Genomic DNA, 9325 nt, shown 5'->3' with positions numbered 1-9325 from the left:
AAATCTGTAAAATTTAAAAAAAAAAAAAAGAAAAGAAAAGGAAAGGCATTGGGAGGACCAAGTCATGATCAGAAAACAGACAATGCTAACTGACCTTAACACAGAAAATTGGAGATAATTATTAAATATCAAATCTCTCTATTAAATATCAATTATTAAATATAATACTCTCATTCTCAAAAAACTGGTTTTTCTAGGTCACAAAAGCAATCATGTCACTTCCCTGCTCATCTCCATTTTCTGAGAATAAAATTCAAACTTTGTAACCATGGTCTGCAAGGCCAGAAGCCTCTCTCTAGCCTTGTCTCTGTCTTCTTTCTCCATCCTCCCTGCACTGCACCACTCTATGTCTGCAGATGCAGAGGCCCACCCAGATCAACCTGGAATGTGCTGCCTATCTCCTTCTCTAGTATAAATCCCTTGGTCATTACTTTCCTAGAGGAATCCCAGATCGCAGACTTTGGTGTGAAATCTTCTCTGAATACTGTGAATATTCAAAAAATGGGAATGTTGCTTTCAGGTTCAGGAATTAGAAAAATAATAGTTGTAGAGGTGACATTTTAATTGGGTATTAAGTGATGAGCAAACTTTTGCAAAGCTAAGGTACAGAAAGGAAAAAGCATATATCAGAAACATGAGCAAATGTCCAGAGGTGAGAAACATGCTGTTAGTTTAGGGAACAGCAAGTGATATAGCTTGGTCATAACACTGGCTACACACATAAGGCAACCTTGCTAGGGAGAGCTCAAAATCACTAACAAATTATGTGCAGCTAGAACATTTAATAAGAATCTTCTACATGTAGAGCCTTATGCTAGCTCACTAATTGTAAAGTCAGATTCCTTAAGGAATTCAAGTCTACTAGGAGAAACAGATATGCAATAGGTCATCTCAATATGTTTTGGATAAATATCATGATACAGATATACATGGTGTGCTCTAGGAGCTCATGACAGGGACTATGCTCTTATTTATTAAATGTCTAATACACTATACACTTTAGACACATTATTTTACTTAAGATTCATAGCAGCCGTTGATGGTGGGTATTTTTATCTCCAAATTAAATGATGATAACACTGTCATTCAGAGAATTTAGGCAACACTGTCCAAGGTCACACATAAATTAGTAGCATTCTTTCCACTACATCATGCTAAAAGGAGTTTACTTAACTTGGTGGACAATGAGGTGTCATTGAAGGGTTCTGAACAATGCCTTAAGAGGATTAATATGGTAGTGATTTAAAAAAAGAAAGGACAACAGAGAGACCAATTAGAAAGCTATGGAAAGTCCAGGATTGAAATGTTGATCTTCAGAACTGGCTGCTTAAAAACAAACAAACAAAAGGCTACAATTATGCTATGTGCAGCAGTCATGAGCGCTGTTCACCATGTATGTTCACAAAATCTTCTGTTTCTCTCCCTTCTGGGCATTTGATAAGCTTTCTCTTCCTTGTCCCCTTTGAGTTAAGTGCAGTCACACGACATGCTTTGGCCAATGAAATGTGAGTAGAAATTACAGGTTTCACCACATTGTCTGTTCTCCCTTACGTAACACCAATGACAAATGATGCAGAGAGCACTGGCCAATTAGCCTGGAACCTGGAGTAAGAATGATGTGGAACAAAGCCCCCTCTGGTTTACCAGGGACAAGAAGCATTAATGAGAAACAAAATTTGTTTAAGTCACTGGACTTGGGGCTTGTTTGTTACTACAGCATAACTCAGCTGACTCTAATTGATACCACATCTCTTCCTGAGACTTACTCGTTTCCAGACCTGCTTCTCAAACTTTAATATACATGTAATATCTGGAGATATTGTTAAAATGTACATTCTGGTTCAGTAGATCTGAAGTGAGGCCCAAGAAACCACATTTCTAAAACAATCTCCCAATCCCAGGTGATGTGGATGCTGCTGGTTCACACTTCTGGGACTGCAAGAATCTAAAACTTCAATGCATGAGAACATAGCAAATAGCTACATATGGCCTTCCCGCACTACATAGGAAGGAGTCCATATGGTGTTGTTTTGTATTCCCACTGTAACTCAAAGGAAACTTTCACAATATTCGGAGCCCTTCATGTCCTACAAATGAAGGAAGAGTATGGTCCTCAAATTCCTTGCAGCAGTAACCCACTTAGGTGGCACCAACCTTGACTTCCAAATGGAACAGTACATCTGCAAAAGGAAAAGGGATGGTATCTACATCATAAATCTGAAAAGAACCTTGGAGAAGGTTCTTCTGGCAGCTCATGCCTTTGTTGCCATTGCAAACCCAGCTGATGTCAATGTCATACCATCTGGGAATACTGGCCAGCAAGCTGTACTGAAGTTTGCTGCTGCTACTGGAGCCATTCCTATTGCTGGCCTCTTTACTCTTAGAACCTTCACTAACCAGATCCAGGCAGCCTTCTGAGAGTCGAGACTTCTGGTGGTTACTGATACGAGGGCTGATCACCAGCTTCTCACAGAGACAGGCTAACCTGCCTACCACTGCTCTGTGTTAATGAGGATGCTCCTCTGAACTCTGTGGACATCACCATCTCTTGCAATAACAAAGGAGCTCACTCGGTGGGTCTGATGTGGTGGATGTTGGCCTAGGAAGTTCTGCGCATGTGTGGCACCATTTCCATGGAGACCCATGGGAGGTCAAGCCTGATTTCTATTTCCACAGAGACCCTGAGGAGATCAAAAAGGAAGAGCAGGCTGCTGATAACTAAGCCCTGACCAAGGAGGAATTTCAGGGTGAGTGGAATGCTCCAGCTCCAGCTCCTGAGTTCACTGCTACTCTACCTGAAGTTACAGACTAGACTGAAGGCATGCTGGTACCTTCCCTGCTGAAGACTGGAGTATGTGGTCACTGCTCAGGCCACTGAATGGGTAGGAACAACCACTGAGTGGTCTTAAGCTGCTCTTCCACAAAAATAAACAAAATGGAAAAGCATTCTTAAAAAAAAAAAAAAGCTACAAAGCTACATTTAAATTAACTATAATTAAATATTCAGTCTCACAGTCATACTGGCCACCTTTCAAGTGCTGAAAAGCTCCACAAGGCCAGCGGGCTACTGTATTTAATGGCAGAGACCTGTTTAAACATTTACATCATCACAAAAAGTTTTATCACCTGGTGCTATTGTACAGCAGTATCCAGAAACTTAGTGACAGTTAGCCCCGGCATCATGGTCAAGATAAAGGCAAGCGGAGCTGCTGGTATCAAACAGCAATGCGATGGAAAGCAGGGTGGTTTGAGTCCCAGGACATGAAGCTGAGACAGAAACAAAATGCGACACTCAATCTGAGTACAGGATAAATTCCTGCCCTGCCTAATCATTTTATTTCCCCTGTGGATCATTTTAAGAGATTCCATTTCAGGGAAGGCAGTTCCAGGGAGCCTCTTCTCTCCTTGCCCTGATCTTGTCTGTCCAATTTGGCTAATCTATTTACTTCCCCCAGAAAACACACGACACGAAGTATAACACTTGTTTTTGATCTCCTTTCCCCAAGAAATCAATAGCACTCAGAGAGAGCATGCCTGTAAGCACTGCCAAAAGAGCTACAGAATTATACAGTACAATAGGCATGTGGCTACGATTGGATGCTAGCTGCTGCCTGCTGCCAGTGCGGCTGTACACACTGGGGCCCAATCACCTCTCTCCCCACCTTTCTCTTCCCCAGCAATTCAGACAACAGGAAGAATCTCCTGGTTCACCTCATTCCCTCTTCCTTACCCCTGTTCACTCTGAAAATAAGAGACCTGTTTTAGACTCAGACTTGGGCAGGGGTTATTAATTTGAGATCCATGGGCATGGTGGAATTGTGTGAAAAAGCTTGGTGTATGTTACATGGTCCCCAATGCCCCCCACCCCCAAGCTAACAGGGAAGTGGGGATGGACTGTAGCTGGCTCCATCCAGATTCTGGTGGCCCAGTGCATCTGAGGAGGAGCAAATACACCCTTAAAGGAACAAAAGGATTGGCATAGACACAGAGAAGAAAAGACAGGACTAAAAGACTGCCTGTGAGGGACAGGTTAGGAGTGACCCACTGGAAAAGTCACTGAAAAGCAGAAGAAATAGAGGAAAATGTCATTTAGATACCAATTCAGACCATATGCCCCACTAAACAGTAACTCGCTTTTCACCCTTCCCTATATTACCAAGGCCTTAGTCACATTCCCAGGGAATAATCCCAGACTGGTAAAATTCACCCCCCCTCCCTAGCAGCAATAAGGACACAATAACCATTAAGCTGAAGTTGAAATCTATTACAGCCAAGTTGGTAGATGGTGCAAGTTCATAGAGTCTATAGATTTTAGCAGATTCTTAAAGAATCTCTTGGACTAAAGGTCCACACTGCTGTCTAAAGATCTCTGATAAAAGGTACAATGCATCTGTAAATACTAGCAGAACTGGCCATGTCCTTTAAAGGGCCTCCCTCTTCCACCTTCCTGCCTCATATCGTTAATAATGTCATGTTCAGGGGCACCTAGCTGGCTCAGTCAGTGGAGTAGGTGACTCTTCATCCCAGGGCCATGGTTTGAGCCCCATGTTGAGTGTACAGATTATTTAAAAATAAAAATCTTTTTTTAAAATAATAATAATGCCACATTGAGGACTTACAGAAACATAGTTACTTTAGTCCTTCTCTGACAATTTCACCTCAAAGATTTCTAACTGCAGGAGAGAATGAATTTATCCCTGACCCCCCTCTCCTCGCTCCAGAGACCTGAGACAGACCCCCCAAATGATCACCATAGCAGGTCAACTTCTTTGAAGTCTGTGGTCCATCTTTAATCATTCTGAGTCTTTACTCTGTAATCTAGCCATGCTTGTTTAAATACAAAAATCGTGATTTCTACTACAAATCTTCAAGTACAACTAATACCCAGAAAGTTATGCCAAGTTAATCTGTGGATGCAGGTACTTGCCATCACATAACCATGGGCTTTCCAGACTTGTAACTCTGTGTGAGAAGCATGACAGACTTTGTTGATTCCCTGGCTATTTTCATGAATCTAAGTGCCTTGCCCTTTCCAGATGCTTGAAACACATGGAAATTGAAAAACCCTCCCTTCTAGGAACTCACAGTCTAGAAGATAAAGTAAACAATCATAATTTTTTACATGGATATACTACTGCAAAGGAAAGAACAGGGCACCGGCAACCAGAGGCAGACAATAAGACCTACTAAGGGTCACTGAGATAATGCAGACAAGTGTCTTTGCTTAGTAGTTTCTCCCACAGGTGTGAATACATTTAGAGAAGGAAAAAGAGAACTCCTTGATTTTTCTTGAGTGACCAAGACCCTAGAAGGCCTCACTAGATATGTAGGCAGCAGATCTGCACAGAGTTCTATCATCTCGGCCAAATCTTAATGTAGCTCCTGCTTGCTCAGTTCTGTTCTCTAGTTTATGATTATCACACCCATCCCCATAACATGAAGGTAGGTAAAAAAGGGTACCAAACAGAGCCATCTCTGGTGGCACATCTTTCCTCAGAGGGTGAACAGAAGTTCAGTCTACTGGAAACACAAAATGGGCGCTTGAGCAAGTCTCTGATATATTCAGAATGAGTCAATTCAAAAAACCCATATCCCTCCATTACAGGGGTCAGCAAAAGGCAAGACAGTAAATATTTTAGGTTTTGCCAACCATGCCTAGTCTTTGTCACACTATTCAACTCTGCTCTTATAGCAGGAAAGTGGCCCTAACCACTCCCTCAACAAATGAGCATAACTGTGTTCCAACAAAACTTTATTAATGGATACTCTAATTTCAATTTCATCTAATTTTCCCTTTCTAAAAGTATCATTCTTCTTTGATTTTTTTTTTTTTTTGGTAACCATTTAAAAATGTAAAAGCTATTCTTAATTTGAGGGCTTATACAAAAGCAGGCAGTGTTTGCCCACCCTGTTGTATTAGTAAACTACTGCTTTTCATCACATGATGGCAAGTTGGTTTTAAGAAAACCCCGCCATCATGTGACTCATTATGCATGAGTCCACATGGCCCCATAGCCATGATGACTGAAAAATCATTGAGGACATGAATTTGTGTGTACAAAATATTCCTTTTTATCTGAGCAGTCTTTTCATATTGTTGGATAGATATTGCAGGACATCTGATTCTAGCAGGTAAAATTTTCATATTTTTATTTTTTGCAGCAAACAAAGAGAAGGAACTGAATGATTTCATCCACCTAGAACAGAGAACAGCAGCCACCTCTCCACAACAAGACAAAAGGACAGCGGCAGAGGAGGCAGGGCCCCAGAACAGGCACGCACGGCACCGGGAGAGCACACAGCCTTCTGCACCACCGCCCACCACCTTGCAAGCCAGGATTAATGGGATTTGCAGGCCATGCTGCCCTACTAGAGGTTTTACTCCTATGAATAAGACAAGGTCCCTGAGCCATACACGTAGCAGGTACACGTCAATGCCAGGAAATGTTATCGCCAAACACTGAGCAAACATCATGAGCCATGAGCAAGGCCAGCTGCTCAGGAGTGGAATTTTCTAGCTATCAGAGAGTTCTCAACAATACAGAATACTGCTAGGCTCCTTGGAGACCCAAATTGGATTTCTCTTGTTTTTTTTTTTTTTTTTCCAACTTCAGGGATCAACTTGGGGTAGCAACTTGGGTATCTTGTTCAAGGAGACAGAAAGTGAATTGATGCAATTTCTGCAAAGTGCATCAAACCCTCTTCCTACTTCCATGCCTAGGATCTCATACCCATAACAGATCTTTAGCAATTCAGTTCCATCCCATTCACTAAACTAAGCCAGTTACTGGAGATAAGGCAGTAAACCAGACAGCATTGGTTTGGACTAGTTGGCTAGCAGAGAAAACACCTTACTAGTAAGTCAAATATGACACATATTACAGTAAGAAACACATCAAGTGCTAAAAATGCATCTAGTAAGGGAATCCAGCCTACTCTTGGATGTAGAGAAGGCCTCCTTGAGAAAGGACCCACAGTTGGTGGCATGGTAAAGAGGAAGAGAAGATTTCCAGCAGAAGAAATAAAGTGTGTGAAGAATGCAGAGTAGAAACTGGGGTGTGATCACAGATGTGAAGTATTAAATTCCAAAAAGTATTAAACTCCAAAAAGGAAAGAAGGAACAATTTGGTCCTTGCAAAGTGCCTCTCCCAAGTGTTCCATGACCATCTGCAGCAATACAGAGAGCTAACCTCTCCCATTTTTCTTTCCTTCTGTATACAACTTTATTACAGGGCATCTTGCATGTGGATCAGTTACTTGTTTACAGTTCAGTTCCCCATTTAAACCAAAAGATGGATTTTGTTTTGTATTCCTCATGCCCGTCTGAATGTAAGGGCTCAACAGTGAAAGAAACTAGACAAGAATGAACAAAGAAAGGAAGACACAGACAAAGAAAGCAAACTAGAAAGAAAGAACATCAGTGCATTAAAATAATCATTATTGTTATAGATTAATTCCTTCCCTTGGCAATGAGCGGAATGGCAGAATATGGCATTCTAGGCATGGAAGGAAGAGGAGCCAATGTCCTCTCCACCTTTTGTCTCTTGTATCTCTTTTGTGTCACTTTTTTAAGTGCCAGCTAGTATTAGTCAACTTTTGCTACAATAATGCTGTATGACAACCACCCCAAAATTATTGAGCTTGATTTCTTATTCATAGGCCTCAGGCCAGCTGTAAATTAGGTAGACCAAACTGAACTTGTGGGATGGAGGCTCCAGGCTGAGGGCTAAATTCAGGTCCTCTCTGCACTGTTGGCTCAGTTGGACTTGGCTCTTGCATTCCTATGAGCTCCACAGAAGCTCTTCCTATTTTGGCTGGTACCATTTTCATAAATCACTTGAAAGTCACACCTAATCAAATCTAGATCTGTCCCACAGCTCACTCTTATATTCTACATGTCTTACGCTGCTTCCATCATCCTGTGGTATCGTCCTCGCCCCGCAAGGACGACAAGAACCCTGGTTCAGATGCATCTTCTCTCTCCTTATTTCCGCAAGCCTACACACTTATATACGCTTACATGACCAATCAGTGAGCAGGGTACAGGAGGGAGCGAATCAGGCTGTGCACCTAAACAAACAACTTCGCTAGCAACCAATGCTGTTTACTTCCTCTTTGGATGTTCCGCTTAGTCTCACGAGGCAATCCTAACCTGGCAACTAGCCAGGTGCCATCTTTTAATGGTGGAGGCCACCCTGGCCAGGGGCCTACCTCCGATATCTCCCCCTTTTTTCTTTTATGGCAGGGATCGTGCCTGTCTTAGGTTGTCAGTGGCGGGGAATATCCTTACCTGTAATCAGACGACAGATATCAATGATCTGCGTCCTGTCTTAGGTTGGTATATTTCCCCCACCAATCTTACCTGTTGTTGACTACCGATCCAGCATACTTAGCCACACTTGGGGGGATGTTCCAGCCTCGATGGCTAACAAGGACTGCACCATGGCTTGCTGTTGCCTATGTTGCTGTCACCTCCAAATTTGCAGTTTCCTTACTAGCAGAATCAAGCCCACTACGAGGATTATCATCAGACTAATTACGCTAGCCCATTGTTTCGTAAAGGTTAACACATCTTGCAATGTTTTGATTATCTCTGAGAGGGTTGCAAGCTCAACTCTGGTGTTATTTATACTTGTTATGCCTAGCAGGTGCTGAGTATAGTTTTGGAATTCTGCGGACTAATTCCCCCGCAAGTATTGGGAGAGCTGTTGGGAGACATTCTGTAAGTCACTCATATTAGTATAGGCTATGGGAGTTACACAAATTGCCCGGAAGGGTACTATACATCCCAGTCCCAATAGGGCCCCCCATATGTCCACTTGTTCTTGAACCAAATCCACTCTCTGGTTGACTATCAGGATTCCTGCTTGCAGATGTGCATTGATCTGAGTCTGTGTTTGAAGGGCAGCTGCCGTTCTTTCTGCAAGGGTGTTCACAGCTTCCGCAGTGGGTATAGTTGCAGCAAGCGAGACTGCTGCTGCCGTGGCAGCTGCTGTAGATATAGCCAATGCTGTCACAACAGCGGCTGTGATACCAAAATCTCTCTTCTTTCTGGATAGCACCACTGATAACTTGTCCTCTGGAATGGAAACTGGGATAGGAACATGGGTAGGGATATGCATAATCACAGCCAGCTTGAAGGCTGTGACATTCCAGCACTGGGAAAGATAGCAATTCTTAGTGCAATTCAACATATCATTCAGCTCCCTAGCATTTGTTACGAGGAAAAGGAATGGTGGCGAGACCCATATGGGAGTGGGCTGATAAGTAATATTATTGGGACAAGACACATTAACTGTTGTCTCAAAGGTACTAGAGTCATTTT

At 42.4% G+C, this 9325-nt stretch overlaps 1 pseudogene; it reads left to right on the top strand.

Annotated features, from left to right (window-relative positions):
- Window positions 1-1985: 1985 nt before the first annotated feature.
- On the top strand, window positions 1986-2878 carry LOC101692506 (annotated as a pseudogene).
- The last annotated feature ends 6447 nt before the right edge of the window (window positions 2879-9325 follow it).

This window comes from Mustela putorius, unplaced genomic scaffold (assembly GCF_011764305.1).
Source record: "Mustela putorius furo isolate JIRA1106 unplaced genomic scaffold, ASM1176430v1.1 tig00000083_pilon_pilon_pilon, whole genome shotgun sequence".
Lineage (NCBI taxonomy): Eukaryota > Metazoa > Chordata > Mammalia > Carnivora > Mustelidae > Mustela > Mustela putorius.
The sequence above is the reverse complement of the archived record's forward strand: the minus strand, read 5'-3'. Positions and strand labels throughout refer to the sequence as shown.